This window comes from Ischnura elegans, chromosome X (genome assembly GCF_921293095.1).
Source record: "Ischnura elegans chromosome X, ioIscEleg1.1, whole genome shotgun sequence".
Lineage (NCBI taxonomy): Eukaryota > Metazoa > Arthropoda > Insecta > Odonata > Coenagrionidae > Ischnura > Ischnura elegans.
The window spans coordinates 12,672,380-12,696,904 of NC_060259.1; the positions used below are offsets into that span (position 1 = coordinate 12,672,380).

Below are 24,525 nucleotides of genomic sequence, written 5' to 3' on the forward strand. Positions count from 1 at the left end.
CAGTCCACATCTGCACATGTTTCTCCACATCCTGGGCAGGTAAAACTTTCATCATCTTCAATGGGAAGTGTTTGAGCTGCACTTGTGCTCAGTTGGGTGAGATTTTGGTTTTATAAACTCGCCTGTGTATTTTAAATTTTTTTTTATTTTGCTGCTTGTTTCTACCGTTTTCTTTAGTTTTCCTTTTAAGATCTCTCACCGCCATCCTCTTTGCTTTTGCCATCTCCATTTCCTTTTTCTCCTTTTCTCTCTCTTGCAACATATTTTTGAATGGGGAAGAGGTTATTACTTCGGACTTCTGTGATGGTTTTTTGCCCTTTTTCTGGCCTGTTACAATTTAGGGTAAAGGTAGAATCGATGTTACAACTACTTTGGGTTTTACGATAGGCCTATCTGAGTTTTTTGTTTTTATAGCTGTCAAGTTTATCCGTGGCGACTCAAAATTTTTGTTAACATCCGTCATTAAGCTTACAGATCTTTGAAGATCTTCTTTTGATTTCTGTGCTGCTGCTAAATCAGTCAATTGGTCCGGGTGTGGAGTTGGAACTTCATTTTAATGCTCCTTCGATTGAAGTGGAAAAAAATCCGGCTGGTCTACTCATAAATTATTACTGTGAGGCTAAGAGTACGCAGGGCGGCTAAGAGTACGCAACCCTGCGTACTCTTAGCCCTCCTTGTGATGATTTACGGAATTGCCACTTGGTGCCAGCACAATGTAGAAACTTAGCTCGGACTTTTATCATGTGTAGCTAATATTGTGTACTTTTCTTTAATACTAAGCAAAACTATTAGAAAATATGTTATGCTTATTAAAACTCTTACGTTTGAAGTTATAAATTTTACATAGAAAAGTACTAAAAGTATGTTTTACCTCATAAAATCCAGGCAAATTGAGGAAAGTCGATGACATTGTGGCTTGATCTCCATGTGTGGTAGACGAACTAAAACGCCAAAACTAAATTTCCCTGCAGCGCTGCCAACAGTCTAAAATTTCCATGCGTACTCTTACCCGACTGCGTACTCTTACCCACCTATACCCTACCCATATCGCGCACTTTGATTCGTCTAGCACATAAAACCATGTCTTGAATTTTGTCAATCATTTTAGGGGTAGACACTTCCACAGAGCGTCCGGAACAATGGTAAATGTTTTGGATGTACGGCCAAGTTTTCACTCATTTACTCAATTCTAAATAGTTTCAGACACAGGAGCAGATCTTCCATAAAATTCGTTCAAGTTAGCGTTGATATCTTTCGGCGTCAACCCTATCAAAATCAAGCGTTTGTCATCGCATAAAACTCAATTTTTATCCATTTTTAAAAACAAATGAAAGTTGTTCACCTCAATCGGCAACGACAATGAAACTATGGGATGGATACAGCTGAAGCTTTAACAGCTGACTAGTCACGAGTGCTACTTTCTAGCCAATATTAATTTTTTATACTGGGAGAGTAATTTCTTGAAGATTCTAAGAACTTATTGAACGACCCTCGTAATAATGCTTTTTTTAAAGAAATTGAAGATAGGTACTCTTCGTGATAAAGCATAGGAAAAAGAAAATATCAGGCATGTAAGAGTAAAATAACAATAAATTAAACAACAAAAATTAATAACAAATACAAACAGTTGTTTCAGCAATTTCAAATCAAAGTAATCCCAAAAATCAAGACTCCGAACCCAATGAGGCAAAAATTATGTTGACTTCTCATTGAGTTGCGGATTGCAATTACACAATGACGACACATAACATCATGCTACCGAACACCGCAAGTGATCTGGCAAAAAATAGTATAAAAGCACGACAATTAGTGTCATTATTTCTCTTTTGCCATGAATATTTTCTGTCATTGCATTTTTAATGACATTGCTTGGATTTACTTAGCTCGCTATTTGCGTTCAGTAAGAAGCTCGAGTGATGATAATGGTTGCTTACGATTGCAGACATTTGCAAAATTTTAACGCCGTAAATTATATGTAATTGGATGATAATTAATTAAAATTATGATGATTTTTGGCATCATGTGCAATGTTGCTTACCGCCACCCTAAAACTAGAATTTTACTGTGTCGAGAGGACACTGGACTCCAGTACCGCAATTTGCTCAAACAAGCTAACACTCATTGGGCAGCGAAGATTTAAGTGGCCGCCGCGTGGTTTTATTTTCCTTTTAAAAGAGATGACACTTTGCATAAGCATTTACAAAATAGCTCTGCCTACGGAGACGTAATCTACTTTTACGACCTCTCATTCCTGATAATATTAATGCCATTACTGATATGCGCGAGAACAAAGTTTCACAAAATTCGCAGAAAAATAGCCCACAATCAATGAAATAATGAAACCTTCAAAATGAAGCCCATGTAGAACCTAAGTAGGCGATGAATTGGAACATGAAGTGATCCTCATCATGAGTCAACAATCCTAAGATTGGTTTGACGCAGCTCTCCATTTCTCTCTCCTATCCGCCAGCCTTTTCATAGCGACATATTTCTTCTCTTTTGCATACTTTATAATCTGCCCTATGTAATTCATTCGGGGCCGTCCCTTGCCCTTTTTCCTTTCCACTTGTCCTTCAACAATTGTCTTCAACACGCCATCATGCCTCAAAATGTGGCCAATTAAGTTGTCCTGTCTTCTGCTCAAGGTTTTTAGGAGGCTACTCTTTTCTTCCACTCTTCTTAGCACTTCCTCGTTACTTGCACGGTCAATCCATTTTATCTTCATCATTCTTCGGTAGCACCACATTTCAAAGCGAGGCCATTTTCCTTTGCATATTTGTCAAAAAATACATCTCAATATCCTCTCGATTTCCACCCTTGACTCATCTGCTGCAGTCTACGTCCAAGCCTCGCTTCCATAGAGAAACATACTCCATATGTAGCATCCGATGAATTGTTTCTTTACTTCTATGCTTGTATTCTCAGCTGTGAGAATAGTCTTCTTTTTGTAGAAAGACCTCTTCGCCTGCGCTATTCTACTGACTATTTCTGTCTTGCTTCGACCATCGTTGGTAATTCTGCTTCCCAGGTAAGAAAACTCTTTCACCTCTTCAAGCTTATGCTTTCTAAGGTTAATCTTTGTCTTAGCCTCCTCTCTTTTGCTGCAAACTAATATCTTAGTCTTCTTTTTGTTGATTTTCAGCTGACATCTGGCCATTTTCCTTTCCATATTTGTCAAGCTCTTCTTCAAATCCTTCTCGGTTATGACTGCTATGTCGTCAGCAAATCGCAGCATACTAATTTTTTCTCCGTAGATATTGACACCCGAAGCTTTCTCCTAGATTTCATTGATGGCTTTCTCTATGCAAACATTAAAAATGAAGGGGAAATTCCACACCCTTTTCTCACACCGTTTATTCTTTCTTCTGCACCGTTGGGTCCACATTTGATCATAGCTACTTGGTTTTTATACAAAATATGAACAATTCTACGATCTTTGTAGAGCACTCCGATTTCTCTCAGATTTCTGAGCATTGATTTCCATTCCACGTAATCAAATGTCTTCTCTAAATCGAAAAATGCTATGAAAATCGGTTTGTTTTTCCCTATTCTCTTCTCTATGAGCAGCCTAAGTGCCAAAATTTCTTCTCTTGTGCCCTTAATTTTCTTAAATCCGAATTGGTCCTCATCCAGGAATTCTTCTGCTCTTCGTTCTATTCTCCTGTAAATGATTCTGGTCAGAATCTCCGACGCATGTGTCGCCAGGCCTATGGTCCTTAAGTCTTCGCACTTCGCACTTCTTTTTGGGTATGGGAACGATGATATTCTTCTCGAAGTCACTATGTAAATCTCCTGTAAAGTACATATCTCAGATAGTCTTATACAGTTGAGTTAAGACCTTTTCTCCTGCATTTCTGATAAGCTCTGCTGGAATGTCATCTAATCCTGGGGCCTTGTCATTTCGCAGGTCTCTTATTGCAGCGTTAAATTCCGATTTTAAGATTCTCGCTCCAATTTCATCCTTATTAACTTCGCTTTCCTCTTCGATAATTTTTAGCTAAGTTTGCATCCGTTGTATAATTTCTCCAGGTATTCCTTCTATCTCTCGGCTTTGTCTTCGTTTTCACTTAGAATATTTCCATTCTTGTCCCTTATGGTATTACATCTTGTGCTTCGTTCCTTGAAATGGATCCTCACTATTCTATAGGCCGCTTCCACTTTCCCTTGGATGAGATTATTTCGCACGTTTTCCTCGTCCACGCTTCTCTGGCTTTCCACCCTTTGCGGCAAATCTCGTTCTCTAATCTCTTGTAGCAAACCTGTCCTTCCTCAGTATTCGTATTCTTATACCTACTTTCTCCATTCTTCAATGAGCTCTAGGACTTCATCCGTGATCCATGGCTTTTTCTTAACACAGTTTCTTCTCCCTAGAACTTCTCTAGCAGCCTCCTGAAGCCCATTTTTGATATTTATCCAGCCAATCTCCACTGCTTTTTCAGTCTGATCTAATCCTATCTTGCTCTCCACTACTTCTTGAAAGGCCCGTTGATTTTTTTGGCCCCTTTAGTTTCTCTATTTGCCATGCCTTCTTAGCTGATTTCTTGAATTTCTTGAATTTTAGATGGCATTTCATCATCACTAGATTATGATCACTGTCGATATCTGCCCCCGGGTAGCTTTTACAGTCCTTTTTCTGGTTCCTATACCTCTGCTTCACTAAAATATAGTCTAGTTGAAATCTTCCTTTGTCTCCTGGCAATTTCCATGCATATCTTCTTCGCATGTGATGCTTAAATAGCGTGTTGGCAACCACTAATTTGTGTTCTGTGCAGAATTCCAGGAGACTTTCTCCTCCTTCACTTCGATTTCCTAATCCCTATTTTCCGGTTATGAAACGCCTTCCAGCGCCTTCCATGCTTTTTTCTATCGAACTCTTGCTGTCAAAATTACGAATATGTCCACGAGCATATGTTGGTTGCACTGAAGATACGGGGGAGATTCGAATCTGAGCAAATTGATTTTTTTCATTTCGTAAAAGATTAATTGATAACATCACCATAAAAAATTAGCACCGAATTTTTTTAGATTTTTTAAATTAATGAATCAATCTGCGTTAACATATTTATTTTTAAGCAAACTTATTGAATAAGTGGAAATGAGTGAGCAGGGGAATTGGCAGAGGTTGTATTTTAGTCTTGCAGCTATCAAATCTCCATTGAAGAAATGGATGATATCCATTCGGTCATAAATTTATAATTATTTATTGTTTTCCGATCGGGGCGGTCTGGTCAGGTTGCTTGGTCGGCAATATCCGAGGGCCCCGAGATTAGAGGGCCCCCTCAACGCTCGCGTCTATCGTGAAGAGTACATGAATAGTGTAATAAAAAAGAATCAGATTACTTGAACCACATTTTTTTGCTATTATAAAATTCTACGCTTAGCTGCTTTATTTACAACATAATCAGCATTAAAATTTTGCCAAAAATTAAATTAAATTAAGATATTATAAGATAAAAGAGAACCTTATGCTTTTAGAAATGGTTATTCAAAAAAGTTAATTCAAAGGGTTTTTAGATTTCAGTGCGGTTTTGAGGAACAAATGCACTAAATAGATAATAGAATCATCATACCATAGAGTAAGTATATATACTTACTCTATGATCATACTTGATTTAATTTTATAAGATGTGTAATTTTCATTTTTTTAGTATTTGTATTTACGAAATTGCTATCTTTTATTAACCTTTTTCTAGATTGTAAGATCCAGAATAGCGTTTAAATCCATTTCCTCGGCATGCTATTTCCTAAAGTTTTCCGGGGGAGGACCCCCGAATTCCCCGGGAAGGAGGGTCCCATCACGAGCCCCAGCCGAGGTCCCACAATCACCCCAGACCGCCCCTGCATACGACTATTTAGGGTGAAAGATTTCATCTACCAATTTACTTCCGCTTAATCCCTAGAGATAATTGTAGTTCGCACTCCCATTGGAAGGAAAGCGTTGGTGCTTTTAATCATTTCACTTCCCACACTGGTAAACAAAGATTTTGTCTTGAAGACGTTGTTGGATGATTTTAGACGTATTTTTCGTGCTGATTCCGAATCTAGGCCTAGAATCTTTCCATCATGTCTAGTCTCCTTAGGACATCTGAATGTATATTTTCGCTTTTCCGAAAGTAGTAATTTATTTCATTTACATATAATAATAGCATGAACAGGTAAAAATAAAAATTTCCCGTCATAACATGTTGTTCTACAATGGCATGCCTCCCTTTACCGATAAAACATATTTAAACTTGCACTAACCTATCATTTTGTTCGATGCAATACATAATCAGCTGCCACTCCAAGCAAGTATGTGACTGTCGGCGCGTGAAGACGTGTGTTTTTCATCTGAAGACGGTTTGAGAAATATGTTGCTCGCCGGAAATGTCAGCCTATCACAATGTAATCATTGTGAAGTGCCTTTGCTTTCATCATGCGTAGACGGTGCGTGAACTACGACAATAACTTTTGTTACGTATGCGGTGAAATTACTTTCAAGGCTCTTACTTTTACCTTTTGGACACAGTGTTTTAGACTTTATTCTGACTGTCCATTGGGTGACCTGGATAGAGGATTGGAGCCTAACGTGGCACGCAGCAGATGTGTACGGCTTCTCACTGGTTGGACTGATGGAAAACGTTTAATGAATTTTGTCGTCCCCATGATTCGGCGGGAAGCTAAGGATCATATTTATGACTATTATTTTTTTTTAACAGAAATTAAAGGAATAACACCGGAGTCAAAACACACAGTAAAAGATCCAAACAACCTAGAATCAGCCCCCTCACTTGAAAAATTTACCAGTGCCGGAACCACACAAAATGTTAATCTCAGCGAATATTCAGAAAGTATGTGAGAATGAAGGATTCGAAAACTCGAAAGACCCAATTTTTGATCTGATAGACCTCATTTTATAACGCAGGAGGATACAAGTGATCTATTGAAATATTTAAATTTATCTAAAAAACAGAGTGAAATCTTAGGATCACTATTGAAGGGTTGGAAATTTCTGGATCCAAACACAAAAATTTCTATTTCTATATATCGATCTCGCAATGACGAATTTAAATAATTTTTTCTCAAGAAAATAAGCTTAATTTTTGCAATGATGTTCTCTCTGTTATGGATACTCTTAATTTTTAATGCAACACATGTGATTAGGGATTGTTCATAGATTCCTCTAACGTCAGTTTAAAGGCTGTTTTCTTACATACTAGAATATAACTCCCCTCGAAAGCATTAGCTCATGGAACTGACATGAAAGAATCTTACCAGAGTATGTAGTAAATTTTTCACTACGCAAAGTTTATGGCAACAAGTAACTGCAATTTTACTAGGCTTTACAGCTTTACTACACGAAATATTGTTGCTTCTCCTGCGAGTGGGAAAGAATAGACAGAAAAATCACTACTTGAAAAAAAATTAGCAATAACGTAAAGCAGTCGCTCCTGGATCCAAAATGTCCTCTTTCTACTTTTTTACGATACTAAAAATATTATTTTGACACCTCTAAATATTAAATTAGGACTTTTAAATATTTTTTAAAATATATGTACTAAAATGGTGCTGTTTTTACTCATTTGAAATAAATGTCCTTCAATTCAGTGAGGCACAGATCAAAGAAATAATTTTTATTGGGCCAAAGATTTTTTTAAGAAGTGCTGAAGGATTCGGGATTTTGACAGCAAGAGTTCAATAGAAAAAAGCGCGTGGAAGGTATTCAAAAATGCATTTGGAGATTTTCTAGGAAAAATAATGGCTAAACATTATCGTGATCCGGTGGCTAATACAATTAAATTGCACAAAAATTGGGCTGCTGTACGTCTTTAAAAAGTAACTGCATCGTCATTCACTTCAATTCAATGGACTTTATTCCTCCAAACCTTGGCGCCGTTAGTGATAAACACGATAGAAGGTTCCACCAGAATATTTTACAAATGCACAAACGGAACCAAGGAATGTTCAGCAACATGTTATCAGATTACTGCTGGACACTGAAAAGGGATTCGTTAGAAGCTAAATATGCGAGAAAATTCCAAGTACCCATTTTTCACATTATTTTAATTCACAATTTATTTGCTGAAACTGCATTGAATCCTCATTTAATCCGATTATGCTAAGAAAACTTAACGTGAAAGAAAACATCTAGGCCCAGATTTGGAATCAGCGCGAAAAATACCTATGGGATCACCAAAAAACATGACTAGAACAGAAAAAAAATATTTTTTCGTTGATCAGTGTTACCGATTGAGTTGTAATCATTTCTCATGATCTAGGGCTATCATTCTGATTTCAACAACGAGAGATTTTTCTCAACGGAGATTTGACAGTCGCAAGGATAAAATACAACCTTTGCCACTTCTCCTGCTCACTCATTTCCACTCATTGAATAAATCTGCTAGGTAATAAACGTGTTAACGCAGATTGAGTCATTAATTAAAAAGATAGTCGCTAAAAAATTCGATGTTATTTTTGTCTTGAGTCAACTGTATCTATTATGTTGATGTTATCAATTAATGTTTTACAAAATGCAAAAAATGCAACAGGGCAGTTTCCTTCATCAAAGAAAACGAAATGCATTGATTGCGATTCCTTACCCACCATCAGTGTATTCATAATATACAAATTATTTGGTTTTAGAAATCCCAGTTTAGACGAATGGCAACGGTCAATTTTAACCTCATTTGAAAAAGGCCACATTGGCGCCCATGCGATTATGCTCCACGTGACGTCGCAGGGACCTAGTTTCTATAGGAGTAGATAGGAGTTTTACATCGTCTGAGATTACCAATGCATGCACGAGGCACAGAGCTCAGGGAAACATGTCTTTGTAATCACCTATTAAAATTGCCTATGGTCGGAAAGTTTTCTTCGTTTGATAGGGTATTAATAATCCTTATTTAAGCCAAGCGATACCAGCTAGCAGGGTACTCTGCTACCTGCTAGCAGCCTGCATCGTATTTGCTCTCAAAGCCTCGCCCCAAGTTCACCTCACACGCCGACAGCGGGAACCAGAATGACGTCACACGGGGTTTTCCCAGCATTCACACTTAGCCGTCGCGTTTTCGCGCGCTTGAAATTTTTCACTTTTCATTTAATCTTGAAAAATAGATATTGTCGTTAAAAATCTAAAAGCGTGAAATGCCTCCTCCAGGAGTAATAATCTTTCGATTTAGGCAATAAAAAAACAATAGGAAACCACCCTATTGCGGACCTAAATCTTGCGGCTCTTGGACGCTCGGATCCCAGTGCCTCACAACAAAATTTCGGAGACGATGCGGAAGGTGAGACGGCACCCCGATCAGGTATTCTCCATTGTCAATCCGTTAGTAAGAGCACAAGGGGATTAGTCGACGAAATGTTTTCGAGATTGGAAACCCAAGGACCGCTGGCTGCGTGGGGACCCCAATCAACACTTAACACTACCCATTACTGCTCTGTGCGCGTAAATGATAGTGATACATAAAGAGTACTCCACCGTGAAAAGTGGTCAGGGGCAGTATTCCGTATCTCCAAACCGATCGGTGCGGCTCCGATTCGTCGGGTGGGACGTCCTACCGACTCCCGGTGAGCAGTCGTGCTGTTCTGCACGAACCCGATCGGTGCGGCACTGACGGGAAAAAGGGAGATCGTCGGTAGTCGTGCAGACACCTTTTTGGTGTCGGTACGGCCGCCAACTAGTGGGTTTCATGAAGTCCCCCGTGCGCATTATACATGTTATTTTGTTTTCCTCTCATCAACGAGTAAATATGATGTTTGCCGCAATGTTATCACGTTTTCCCCCATTGAATAGGCCACTATATTCCTCTGAGTCATCAACTATCGATTACCTTGACATAAATATAAGATATTTTTCAATAAATATGATGTTTGCCACCATGTTACGACTTTCACTTCGAAAAGGCAACGCTATCATCAATTTTTGTCTCAGTTGATACATAAATAAGACATTTTTGATTAAATACGAGGCTTTCCACAATTTTATCACTTTCACTTGGAATAAGCAACTTTATTTCATTCTTTCATTTATTTACACCCTTGACATAAAAAATATATTTTTGATTAAATATCAGTTTTACCGTAACATAATCACTCTCTCTCACTCTGAATAGTCAACTATAGTTCACTCAATCATCATTTGGCGACTCTCTCGACAAAAAATATCTAAGATATTTTTATCTAAATATGAAGTTTGCCGCAATGTTATAACTTTATCTCATTTGGAATAGGAAACTCTATTTCATTTTATCGTCAGCTATCGATTCCCTTGACAATAAAAGAAGATATTTGTTAATAAATATGAGGTTTGCCGCAATGTAATCACTTTCTCTCACTTGGAATGGGCAACTATATTTCACCCAATCACAATTTCTTTATTCCCTCGTCATTACTCTTCTTATAAATACTCCCAGCTCCATATTTTTATAACAATTTCCTTACTTGTTACTCTAATATGACATTTACATTTGCTTTTGAATCCTGCGTTTCTTTTCCATGGTATGTGGTTTTCGTCTGCACCGCATAACCTTCCATTGATAACATTTGGACGGAATTTACTTAATGAAAACTATCATAATCATAATATAATCATATATTACAAAGGTATGAATAAATAGCAATAACCGGTACCAATATTTAAAAAAGAAAATAAGATCTCCAGGATATTTGAAGTAATTCATTCCAAAAACAACAATCTCCATCACATGCAAACTATATATCGACGTTGTTTGTTTGTTGTTTGTTTCCTTCGCTTCTGTAGGCAGAGCATTACTGCCACACATCATATAAGCAATAGTGACAATTTATACAATACCGATTATCTTAATCTAAATCACAACTTCCGCAAATAAAAAGATTTAAAACAACGACAACAAACTGCGTAACGATTGCTGCCATCCTTGGAACTTTGAGCAGGAATTGAGCTTTTACAGTCTTCATTTGTTTATACACTACTTTCATTGGTGGTGACACGTCACATGACTTCTAACTTCGGGTGTATTCGGTTTTTCCCAGTTTGGGAAGGAGGGGAACCGTACCGACTGTTTTTGATACCGACTACCGTACAGAATCTGTGGAAGTGCCGTAGTCGGTGGGGAAACCTTTGTCGGTACGGAATGATGCCCAGTCGGTGGCTCCAAAGGAAAACCGATCCGCGCTGTACCGACGAAATGGGTGGGACGGGCCCGCTTGACGCACACCGTGGACTTATCACCCCAAAGGAATAACAACAGGCGAATGGTGCGCGAAAGATTTTCGATCTAAGGTAACATTTACGTGTACTATCACTGTTTCCGTACCGTACCCCTAGAAGCTAAAATTGCAAATGTCTTTAAGACAAATAACATTTTTCAAGCAAATAATTTTAAAAACTAATAAAGAGCTGTTACAGCTTTCTTAAAATGTTGGTTTCATTCACCTTTTCCTTGCTTAAATCTTACCTATAACTTGAAAAACCATTGCTTGCCCCTCCCCCCCAGTTTTGATCCTGGGTACGCCCTGTGCCTTGTCCATGAAAAAGTAGAGGCCGCCTATAGGATAGTGAGGAACCACTTTAAGGAAAGGATCGTAAGATGTAAACCCTTAGGGACAAAAATGGAGAACTAATGATCGAAAATGAAGACAAAGGCAAGAGATGGAAGGAATATCTGGAAGATTTTTCACAAAAGAAGCAGCCTAGGAACGATTGCTATCGCAAACCAGAAGGAAGTGGATGAGGATGTTATGGAAGCCCCAATTTTAAGATCAAAAGTTGATGCGACTGTAAGAGACCTTAGTATAAATAAAGCATCTGGAATTGATGATATTCCCGCATAGCTATTTAAAAATGCAGGAGAAAAGACGTTGAACCAGCTGTACCAAATCATTAGTGAAATGTATTCGACTAGTGAGATACCAAAGGACTTTGAGTAGAACATTATGATCTCAATTCCTAAGAGGAAAAGAGCAGTGAAATTTGAAGAATTTAGGACCATAGGCTCGACTACACATGCATCAAAGATACTGACGAGGGTCAATTATAGAAGAATAGAACGAAGAGCAGAAGAGTATTTGGATGTGGACCAATTCAGATTCAGAAAAAACAAAGGCACAACATAAGCAATATTGGCTGCTCATAGAGAAGAAAATGGAAAAGAACAAACCAACATTCGTTGTGTTCGTGGACTTACAGAAGGCAATTGACAGCGTAGACTGGAACACAATGCTTGGAATCCTAAAAGAAATTTGAGTTATTTACAATGATAGAAGAATAATCCACAGTTTGTACAAAAACCAAGTAGCCGTGATAAAATCAGGGCCCAGATGTGAAGAAGCAAGAATTAGGAAAGGAATGCGCCGCTGAAAGAAAGAAAAAAGAATTAGATGCGCTTTGTTAACCGTAATTTTCAACGTTTAAATCCAAAAAGCAATTAATGAAATCAAATAAAAGGCTTTGGGAGAGAATATCCATGGAGAAAAAAATAGCATGCTAAGATTTGTTGATGACATGGCCGTCTTAGCAGAAACAGGGAAGGATTTGAAAAAATAGTCTGGTTAATATGAGTAGAGTGAAATCAGCTGAAAATAAACACAATGAAAACTAAGAAATGCAGCAGAAGAAGAAATCAAGACTAACATTAAAATAGGGAAGCAAACATTGATGGAGGTGGATGAACTCTGTTATTTGTGAAGCAGGATGACTGGCGACGGGAGAAGCAAGAAAGAAATTATCAGCAGAATAGGCCAACCGAGGAGAGCATTCCACCAACAGAGAGAACTGCTTACAGCGGGAAACCTTAATATGGAAGTAAGGAAGCAATTTATAGAACCTGCATTTGGAGTATACTCCTGTATGGAAGTGAGGCATGTGGACAATGACAGCAGCGAAGAAAGCAAGGACAGAGGACTTCGGAATGTGGTGCTTCAGAAGAATGATGAGGATCAAATGGATCGACCGAGTTAGTAATGAGGAAGTCCTAAGAAGAGTAGGAGAGATGAGAAGCCTCATGGCAACCTTAATAAGAAGACGGAACAACCTTAAAGGCCATACTTTGAGACGTGATGAAGACAATCGTCGAGGGACAAGTGGAAGGCAAGAACGGATAAGGAAGATCTCGAACGAAATATATGGATCAGGTAAAGAGAGATTTGAAAGAGAAGAAATACGAAGGTGTAAAAATATTAGCTGATGGGAGAATTGAATGGAGAGCTGCGTCAAACCAATGTTAGGATGCTGATGATCCACGTGTTCCAAGTTCCAGCCGGACGACGCAGGACAAAGTGACGCGGTATTGCCATGTTGCTCGACATCCAGTCCAAACGGACGAAGAATTTTTGGACACACTTTTTTTATTCTTCAATAAGTGAGTATTGCTCATTTGTTCTCCTCACTCACACATTTCATTTCACCCGGTACTCTCTCGAATGATACTTGAGCACTCACAAATTGTTCTACCCTCTTGATCAACATAATTTATACAGACGTCAAAATTGTAAATGCATTTTTTTATTTAAAGACTGATATAAAAGATAATTCAACTGTCACCACATTGTGCGTACAGTTTAAACATTCAAACTGCCAGTGTTACAATATTTTATGTCCTTGCCAGGGCCATCATATATTATTTTGGTAAAATATCAGTCAATAACGTATTTACTTCTCAATAAAATATTGAAATCCTCATTTCACAGAGTTATTAGGAAATATTAAAACAATATATCAAGAAGTGTTCATTTGAGCATACAATTCCAGTCACTTTACCTCCGACCAAAACTATACGAATATCTGCCAATTACTTTCCTGCGCGACAGAGTAGGTGACAATGTACGTCATTTTATTTTCGTTTTCCGGGGAAACGGATCCGAGTCACATGGGAAAGCATTCGTGTCCGTCACTTCCCTTCTCGTTTTACCTCACACTATATTCATCATCTTGCGATTGCCCACTAGTAATGACACTCTGTATATAAATGAACAAAATCACAGTAAATGGGGAATTCTTGTCAGTTGCGCTGTCCAGCGTGGTGCGCGTTGCGGTTTTAGTCTCCGCGAGTTCCAGCGATTAACTCATTGCTGATGACTTCTTAAAAAAAGAATGTTTTCTGCGAGCAGGCCAGTCGTCTTGAAAAGTTCCACCTTAAAGTGCTTCGCTTCAATATTTATTTTGACGTGAAACTCGTGAAAACGCATGATTTCAATATGCACACGAGACAACTGGAACGAAACCCTAGGGCGGGCTCGCGAGGATACACTCCCGGGGGCAGGGTCTGTAAGCGCGAGCTATGCACCCAGAAGGGGGAGGACGGGAAGGAGAAAGAAAGGAGGCACCGCCGCGATAGGAGCCCGACGACGCCTCCGGGGACGGGATAGGGAAGGAAGGGAAGGGACGAGGAATCCCGCAACGTCACAAAGGCGGGCGGGTCCTACTACCAACGAAACCAGGCATCAGCCATTGCTATTCTAACAACTTTGGAGGATTATCCTATGAGGAAGAATAATCCAACGATCAAATCGTTAGATTGCACACGAGACAATTGGAGCTGTTTGGAGGGCTTGTCTAATGAGAATGAGATACAATCTGCCGATGATGCAAGTCGCTCCCTCGGGTAGAGAGATGGCGAGCAGCACTGAGACTGTATATTTCATTGTATTATATCCACCACTGCTTTGAAAATAAGCTGAAAGCAAGTCAAAGATGACAAAAGAGAGAAGGCAAATGAATCCTGAACGAGGATAGAATTATCGCATGAAGATTTTCACAGCTTCTTTTATCAATGTTGGTGGTCGTTTTCGGGAATTGATGCGCAGGTAACAATTTCTTACTCGACGTTTCACTCCTCCTACTGGGAGCGTTTTCAAGAGAGAATGGGAGGGAAACCGTTCTCGTCCCGAGCTTATATAGGACCTATGTAAGCTAGCTCCCAGGAGGAGGAGTGAAACGTTGAGTAAGAAAATGTTACCCACGCAGCAATTCGCGAAAACAACCACCAACATTAACAAGGGCAGTATTAGATGGAATTGAGTTCCAATGATATTCGTGAGTTCATAATCATTTGGGAAAGAATTAAAGAATAATATTAGTCAAATATAAGTTTAACGAGAAAATAGCTTCTACATCGACTGTTAAATGCAGTGGAACCATTAAAAAAGTACAATATAAAAATTGAGGTTAAAATTCAAGCAAACCAGTTGAAAGTTAGGCGATGATAATAAAATTTAAGACATTTCCAAAGTGTAGTATATTTTTAAGGGTGCCTCGACAACCAGGGTCATTTGCAACCAAAATAGCCAAACAGGAAATGTGCACAGAAAAATGATGGTGGTTTCATGGTGCTCAGAAAAAGGTAACTCGAGCGGAGTCTCTGTTGTAGGGTTCGAGGTAGAATAACAAACGCGAATATCACCGCACCCTCGAGCCACGAGCGATCATTTGGAATCAAGGTGAGGATACCAACATGGGGAACAAAAAGCAGAACATGTCTCTTCAATGGTTTGAGAGCTAACTTCCTGTAACCTTCAATTCCAGCCCAAATAACGAGATTGAAAACTTAGCAAACCGCTCACTGCTTTTAATTTGGTGAACCCCCACCAGATCCCGTGTGGAAACCATTTGGATTTTAAAAAGTCGTGAGGAAATTTCAAAGTCTTAGTCTCATAATTTAGCCATGAACAATATCGTAGTACTATAATAGACTGATAGTGATAACTTACAATTAGTAAGAAGGAGACTAATCGATCTCCTGGCGGCGGATCCATGAATTACGCCTTTCTATCGTTAGGCATTGTCTCGCCCGACTCGTTCGTTGCGCACTTGGACGCCTCACTCCGGAAGCCAATGCACGGAAATGAACAGAGCGGAGATTTCACAATGCATTAATCTCATCCCTATACTAAATCCAACCTAATAATGAGTATTTCCGCACTATGGCTTCTAATCACAAGTAATTATCGGCGTATTCGCTTTTGCAAGTCTTTACAATGACCAGTCTTGCTGCTACTTTTGAACGCAGTCATTCATAGAGTTGTGCCACAGAATGTGTGACAAAAATTGGACCGATTGATCTTTCATTGCCATGTACAAGTCAGTAGCATGACAAGTGCAACGACAAAGCTAACTAGGTAAAAAGATTACTTTTTAATATGATTCATTCACTCGTGACCGAGTGAGACTTCATTTGACGCGCATATGCTTTGGTTCTGGAGATGCGTTGCGAGTATAGACGCTGAAAAGGTCTTTTGGGAAGCGGGAGAAACGCATTCGCGAGAGAGGGTGCGGAGCATTCACAAAGACATTGAAGGCAAGGCGGATACCACTCCATTACAGCTCCGAAGAGATTTTCCGCGGGTAAGCAGCGTGATGGTTTTTTTTGGCTCTTTAGTAAATAGATTCCTGATTCGTCCACCGCTCGGATATCCTGAAGGATACGACGAAAGATATAAAATGTAGCAAACGCAATTAATGCGATAAACTAATAGCGACATGAAATGAGAGGTCAAGACTAATTGTAAGATGAGGCCAACTGGATATGTCTTAGCTTGATATAAAAAGGCTAAAGGCTGGCGCCCAAGACGTCTTAGCTAAGCAAGGGGGCCTCGTTTATTAATCACGCGAGGAGATTTTTCGAACTGTGGGTGGGCCTATGGTGGGTGGGTGGACCCGACTGTGGGTGGGCCTAACCCCCCAAATATAACGTGAGATTTTTTTAAACTTCGTATTTTTAATGAAAATTCGCTGATCCTAGCTTGAATGCGTTAATTTACTTAAAGATCATAATCAGCTTAATTATTTTTATTAAAAACTTGTTAAGATAATAACAGTACGGTATTTGGAGGAGGTGACTTGTAGCTAAGGTTATTTGCGCATAGGGGTAGGGTAGGAAAGGAAGGGTGGAGAGAAACCCGGCGTCAGCTATAGTCTGCTCTTAAGGGCAGGCACCAAGGGGACCACGGCGTAACGTCCCATCCGACGGACGGAGTGTTATACATTAAGTGCGGTCTATGAAAAATCTCCGCCACCGCCTAGAATTGAACTCCGGCCGGCCAGATTGGAAGCAAACACAATACACACCACACCAACCCGATCCCCTTGCGAATAACATTGAAGGCTCCTGTGAACCACAGTGAGAAAATCGAGCAATGAAATATTTAATGCTTCTCGTAATTCATCCTTGCGGATATTCCTCATTTCGCCGTGAAACTCGGATCAATTTGCCCGTCAGCGACGCGAGTGGCGACTTTTGTAAATCCATTTGAATGCGCGGTGGGTGACAAAACATTTGAAGGACGACTTGAGGATCCTCTTTTGTAATGTTCGTGTGTACAACATAAAAGTAGCATTGCACACAAGTTTCTCGCTAATTTTCCCATTAATTCAAACATTGAACAAAAATACCTTTTCAATCATTTTTGCGCCTATTTCACCAGCTTCCAAGCTATTTTCTTTTATGAACCCCACCATTGTCGTATGGCAACTGCAATCACACGCAAAGAGCTCCCTATGGATGATCTATTGGTATTTCATCTAATCACCGCCCTTAAAGTACTGTCCTGTAAATTTAAAATGTTTTTTTTTTTCGGTGAAGGATAAGAGGGAAACATGATAATTCTACCTCGAGATGTGGGCCTAATAATCAAGGAGCACGCGCAATTTAATAAGAGGTTAATGCTTACTAGCCAGATTGTTCACAGTATTCGCACGACAGCAATTTAAGCGAATGTGTCAAAATTGGATTATAATGACTGGCAAATACAGAATGTAATTTGAAATAAAGAATAAATAGTAATACGATATGAGGCGATGAAAATATTATGAGTCCGGTGACGCGTGCAGATGTCGGTGAGGGGAGGCGAGAAGGCGTTCTTTCTTGGTTAACGTGTGGGGGCGGAGTTACGACAGTGAGAAGAAGCTGGAGGATTTCTCTCCCGCCTAGATTGCAAGGAAATGACAGAAGATTAGTCAACGCAGAAGACGAAGATATGCCAGGAAAATATTAGGTAACGCAGGCATCGATTAGACTATACATCAGTAAAAAAGAGATACATGAACCACGTAAGAGCTGACATGGGATCCAACCAGTGGCGGATCCAGGAGAGGGACAGGGGGGGTAAGACTGCGATTCTCTCTCGTGTACATTGGATACCCAAGGGGGGATAGAGCCCACCCTACCCCTCTCTGGACCTACCACTGGATTGTAATATACCAAAAGCGTGTAAAATAGGCCCCAAGTTCAGAGCTTATCTGCAGAGAGATAATAAACGTCTCTTTTTCCTCGAACTATCGGCGATACTTACTGATAGTTGCGCAAACCGTTAGAATGATCGCTTCAATTGCTCGCATGACTCACTGCATGTTTTTCAATTCGTTAAAGAAGGTAAACATGGAGGAAAATGTAACTAAACACTTTTGTATAAAGTGGCAACCCCAAAATACTTCGATTTTACCGAGTGTGTGTTTCGACCCAATTGCCCCTTTAGATCCAACCATAATATGTAAAAGATGAAGACGACGTCTGAGTTCAAAATGATGGAAAAGAGAACAGGAAAGGTTGGGCAATTGAATGCCTAAAATATGAGAATATTAGAAAGGAGAAGCAGAAAATACCCGATCAAAGAAAAGAAGAGGAGGCTGCAATAAACATACAAGTACTGTGAAATATTACCGACGTACTATTTATGATTAGACGCTGATAGACAGGAAAACGAGGAGAATATAGAGAAAATACGAAGATGAAGATAAAAAAAACTGCAGAACAGAGAGATAATAAACGTCTCTTTTTCCTCGAACTATCGGCGATACTTACTGATAGTTGCGCAAACCGTTAGAATGATCGCTTCAATTGCTCGCATGACTCACTGCATGTTTTTCGTTGCGCATATTTTTGTGTTTTTTGTCTTTAGTTTACCCACAGTGATCCCAGTTTGACACCAACATTACTCGGATTAACTTAATTCGATTATTAACCGCTAATTATATTCAGCTCCCTACGGTATGAAGATAAAGCATAAAAGACCTTACCTATGCGGTTACCGTATAACTATAAAAGAAGATAGCCGTAAACTTGAACGGATGAAAAATTAAACTACATATATTGGCAGCAAATTAGGGGACAAAAGGTCCCAGCATTTGGGGCATTAGAAGGAAATAAGGAATTTGTAACGGAGGAGCTAGTGAAGGAGGAAGAGCTAATGAGAAGATCGTTACACTCGAGATCAATAAAAAGTCGTCTGTGCATCAGACAATGTATTAACTAGGGATGTGGGAGTACTCAAAAATTCGAGTCGAGTAGTTGGTACTCGACTGGAGTGGTTCGAGTAGCATTACGAATGTCGAGTCGAGTAGTTTCGGTTACAGAGCTGTCGAGGCCAGTGAGTTCAGAAATCTGCCGACAAGAGGCGCTATCATGAAATCCATGTAATAATATCGTTGTTAAAGTCAATAAGTCGTTCTAATGCCTTGGCCCTGAAGTTTCAGATTGCTGTATTACGTATCAGTCAGTATTCGACGCCGGCGCCAAAAACTTCTCCGTCAGCCGCGGCGTCCGACCGTCTTCCGACCCGGCGGCGTATTCGGAATAATCGGAGTGACCCTCCGCATCGCTCATACTTTACTCTGCCCTACCCCACTTTCTTAACTCAAACGCTGAGAGAATACGTAAAAAAAAAATTGTTAGATTTCTAGGAATAAACATGTAACGTTTCGGCTTTAGCGGACAATGCCGGTTTTTCCCTGTTGGACGTCACAAATAGTGCCATATTTTTGCCTATTTGAATATTACTTGCGTCCGATATTAATTTTCATTTATTCCTTAGTGCGTTTTATTTCTTTATTGAACTAACAAAACAAGAGTCGCTAAGGTTGATTAAACAAAGTGAGAATTTAATAAAAAATTGTGCTCCGTATGACTAAAGCCAAGTTGTATACTTCGCTCGCAATGTCCAATTAAATTCCATGGAGATTCAAGATCCTTAAAAATCGTTGACATGATTTTTAATAAAAAGTCCTGGAGTTCTCAAATATAGCAATTTTGTCAAGAAAGTACTTGTCCAGCCACACGAGTAGCGAAAAGACAATTTTCTGCAGGCAGTAATAGTATAACATGGAGACGTCAAAACCTGCCACCTTATCATGTAGAATAATTGACTTTTCTGCATGAGAATTTGAAAAGATCAAATATTACATGATTCATTTACGCACGTAATATTTATTACAATAATGCAAATGCTTTTATTCAGAGCTCTTTCTAGCAGTTTGGATACATTGATAAATTAAATTGACAAAATATTACTAGAGGTTAGTTCATTTCAATTGTAGTTATACAACTGTTTAAGACTCAAACGGTTCAATTGCTCGATCTCCGCTCATTGTCAATGGCAAATATTCGCCAACTCAATCACAATCAGTGATTCAACCCAGAGCATGCTTTCCATTCGTGTTTGTTGATCGGATGGGTGTGGTAGCTACAGTGTTGGCTTCCCACGCCGTGGACCCGGTGTCGGACCCGGCGGTGGCAGTAATTTATCCAGAAATTGCCCGATCCCTAACTGACTGCTTTATGTCGGATTCCGTCCGTCGGATGGGCCGCTAAGCCGTGGACCCCTTTTTTCGCGCCTTTCGCTAATATAAGGCTCATGCCGACTACGGGTAACTCTCCGCCAGTGGCCTAACTAGGAATTGGGGGGGAATAGGATGGTCTGGGGTGGCGAGCCCTCCTCCCCCTCACGTAAAATCTGGTAAATTTAAAAAAAATGATATGTCTGGAAATATATTTTACATCATTTTGGCACGAAAAATTGAACTTTAAGCAAATGAAGTAATTACATGTCAAAACTAGTCAATAGTTTCATGTATTTTTTATTTTTCTGAGGCTTTGGGGGGGGGGGGGTCATATCCCCTCATCCCGGAATCCCCTCATCCCTCATCCATATACTCTCCATTGGTTCTTAATATTTCCAATGATAATTTACAACGTAGTTCAATATGATAGAATATAATTGTGGGGCTCGGTGGCGGCGAGGTTGAGTTCTCTCCTGCCAAAGCGAAGGTTGCGGGCTAGAGTACCTCCTGGGTAATGCAAGGGTACGTGTGTTCGCTCATTTTTAACTGTTGAATGTTCCCCGTCGTAAAATGCCTTATTTCAGAGCCGTGTTCGGGGCAAAGAGATGATAAAAAAATATTTGCAAGCGCGGCGAGTATCACTGAAACGATATGCATTCGATGGATGGCATCGTCATGAAGAGAAACTTCGCCGCTATCCTAAAAATCCCTGCTATTTGGATCGCCCTGACCATCAGCTATACGAGAGGAGGCTTTTAAATGTGAACCCATTTAAATACGGAGAGCGATTGGGAAATGCTGTCTTCTGGCATTCGCGGGATGTCCCTTGGGTTCGCTTCCACTTCGGTGGCAGCAACAAATGACAATCGTCTTCTCCAGGGGACCCTTGGATCAAAGGCAGGCGCTCTCCCCACTAGACTTCCTTGAAATGCGAAGTGGCATAAGAACTGGCAACCCTATCTTGAATGTGTGAATGCCACACGCTTAGCCCGCCGTGAGCTCCTTCACTTACCCTATGGTTTCAATCACTGACGAAGTTGGATGACACTCTCACGGGCTTCCAATCGCGTCACAATCGGCTCAATGTCGAGGATTCGACCGCTGACTCTGCTGTCGTCCTCAGAAATTGAGAGCCTCGACAAATTTTAGGCCGGGCTCAGGTCGGCAAAATTTCAACCAATCAGGCGGTAACTCCTTCGCCAACCTGAGTGGGGACCAAATATTTTCGAGACACTCAATCCCTGCGGATGACAGCAGAGTCTGCTGCCAAAACGTCGGCATTGAGTCGAGCGTAATCCGTTTGAAAGCTCATGGGTGTTTCATCCAACTCACTCATTGTGGAAAAAATTCAGCTGTTTATCACGGGGAGTTATTAGTGCTAAGGCCATTTCACAAGGAGTCACCGGAATCTATTGACCACATTACAGTCCTTCAAAGCGAGTCCACGCCTCTCATCTGCTCATAATGGTATTTCGATCGATATCAGCCTTTTTTCGTCCGCCGACTTATAAACTGTGGATGTTGTCCCGTGTCAGCTGAAGGAGATCAACAGGTATCCAGAGCGATTTGAGAGGGGTCAGTGGTTGAACCGGAGGGACACGCCACTTTTCACAGAATTCGTGGAGAAATGCATCGGTGGCAGGTAAATGATATCCTGATACACAATCCGAGTATTTAAAAATTAGATGGCTTCATGCCATGGCTCCAGTATATTCTGCGCAAGATTTTCTCACTGAGGCGCAAAGTTAAGTGGTGCAACCAACTCTTCATTTTGCTCTCTGCTCCATTGAACGAGATTTACTTTCGGAAAACGACAAGTGGAAGAAAATAGCCCCTACTCTCTGTTCAAGCTGTGAAGCAAATATTTTAAAAAATATTTTCCACTCAATAGAAATCAAATTAATAGAATTTTCTTACAAATATTATAAGGTCTTTACAAACACCCATTTTGGTCAATACCAAACGGGCCAGTATAACCAGTACATCATTCAAATGGGATAACTATACTCAATGATTCGCAAACAATGGAAGCGTGTGCTTAAAACTTAAGTATGGAAAAAATGAGGAAACGTAATTGCTGAACGCAAATCATAAATTGAATACCGACCGCTTAAGAGAATTCATTGTGACATGTATTTTTACAAGTAGCTGAAGCGAGGCTAAAACGGTCCGAGGTAATATCCAGAATTCCAGGTATGGAGCAAGGAAATCGATACTAATGCCCTAATGCCCTATACATTCAGCAGGTGGTTTTCCAAGAAAAAATGCCCGGGTCACCAACGGCGGTGAATCCAGTGACGTAAAAATTGTATTGATAACGCTATTAATCTCGTGATGGACAAACGAAGGGATAATAAAGACAAACAATATACGTACCGCCTGCCTCTTTCGCTCAATGACTATAAATACCACATAAAAGACAATTATGTCGATAAACTGCGTTGACATTGCGGTCGTTAACATTAAAAAGCACAAACAGACTCCTTACGCCACGAATGAAAGCATGCTAGCTGCGTTGAAAAACACTGAGCGCCGCGACATACCGAGCTAGACAAGATGGGGTAGGTCAGTTCGTGCAAGGGCATGAAGTCAAAACATTGAAAGCTCAGTGCTCCCGTAGGCAGCACATGGATGAAGCAGCGACACCAAGTTTCAACGATAAAAATTTTACCTGATCATGGAGTAATAGATACTCAAATTAAATCAACCTCTTTGAGATAAGAGAATCCAACACGCACGAAACCTTTGCCACAACCACCGACCCCCAGACTCAGCGCGAAGCGTCTTGAAGCGTCTGGTCTGCTCTGAGCGGGAGCGGCCCCCCGCTCCTACACACTCCGCCTCAGTCAACCACACGGTTCCACGTCTCGCCAACAGATGGAAGAGGATGACTACGCCAGCGCCGGATTTGAAGAGCGCAGCGCCCGACATCCGAAATGAATACCTCGATGAATCTCAATATCGTGTGCCGTTTAAACTTGTCATCGAGATCATCTGATTGCAAAATTTCGATTTTCATAATTGATAACTGAGGAAATTAATTCTCGGTCATTCCTAATTGTCAAAAATGTTAAACCAAAAATGTATACTCAGAAATTCTTCAGATATGGTATATCTTATCTCAAGTATCTCATCTCTTCCATGCGATCGCAAATTCTCCGAAAGTCAAAAAATTACGTAACAATGACAGGATTGAAACATCACAAATGCAATTCAAAGTAATTCGATTTTGAAATTACAATCCTGTTGTAAGGCATGGACTTGTATGCCCACTAATTTCTATTGACCCTTTTACTGCCATAGCTGGTTGAGCGAAAACTGCCACGGGCCGATTTATGGGCCCGAATTATTTCACTTTTTTTTAAGTGATTTCTCCCTTTTCAACGGCTGTAATTACGTAAACCCCCATAATCTATCTATGCTTATAAAATGTAAATATATCTTAAGAATTGGGGAAAAAATCTAGACGTATTAAATAAAATTAAGTGGCTGAAAAATTTTTAAATCTGAAATTTAGCTAATTCCAGAAATTCCAGTCTTCGCACATCCCACCCGAAAGAGGCTGGCAGGAAAAAGGTTAAATACCTCTCATTTTTTAGATAAAATTTCCATTATAATTGCTTTAAATTCTGCCTTTTCGTAATAAACATTGCTCATATTTCCGCATTATGAAATTCACATACTTTCCAAAGATACGGATCTTTGTGGGTTATCAATGATTGAATTGATACCTTTGCTATTGGGCTATTTATCGCGACCTAATTTTGCCATTAATACCTGCAAAAATTCTTTTTATCTATAGTAGAGTTAGAATAGGCAACATGGTGAAAAATATATTTTTTATAAATAAAAAAAATGTTTAAACATAAAAAGCTGATTTCCCAAAATAAACATTATCATTCCATTCCGTTTTTATTTAACGAATGGAATCAGCTACCGATCGGTGAAATGCAATTGATTGCCGTGTCATAATACGGAGACTAAATATATCCGAAATAATCGCCCGCATCCTG

General features: G+C 39.8%; 1 protein-coding gene across 2 annotated transcripts in view; it reads right to left on the reverse strand.

Moving 5' to 3' along the window:
- The window catches only part of LOC124171349, a 140,311-nt gene that overhangs the window by 15,999 nt on the left and 99,787 nt on the right, over nucleotides 1-24,525 (reverse strand). Inside the window, exon 1 of one of the 2 annotated variants that reach the window (XM_046550508.1) lies at nucleotides 23,184-23,279. The exons of the other annotated variant lie outside the window; for it this stretch is intronic. The gene's annotated coding sequence lies outside the window, so the exon portion shown is untranslated. Of the gene's footprint in view, nucleotides 1-23,183; nucleotides 23,280-24,525 lie in introns of those variants that run through there. 2 annotated transcript variants of the gene reach the window in all.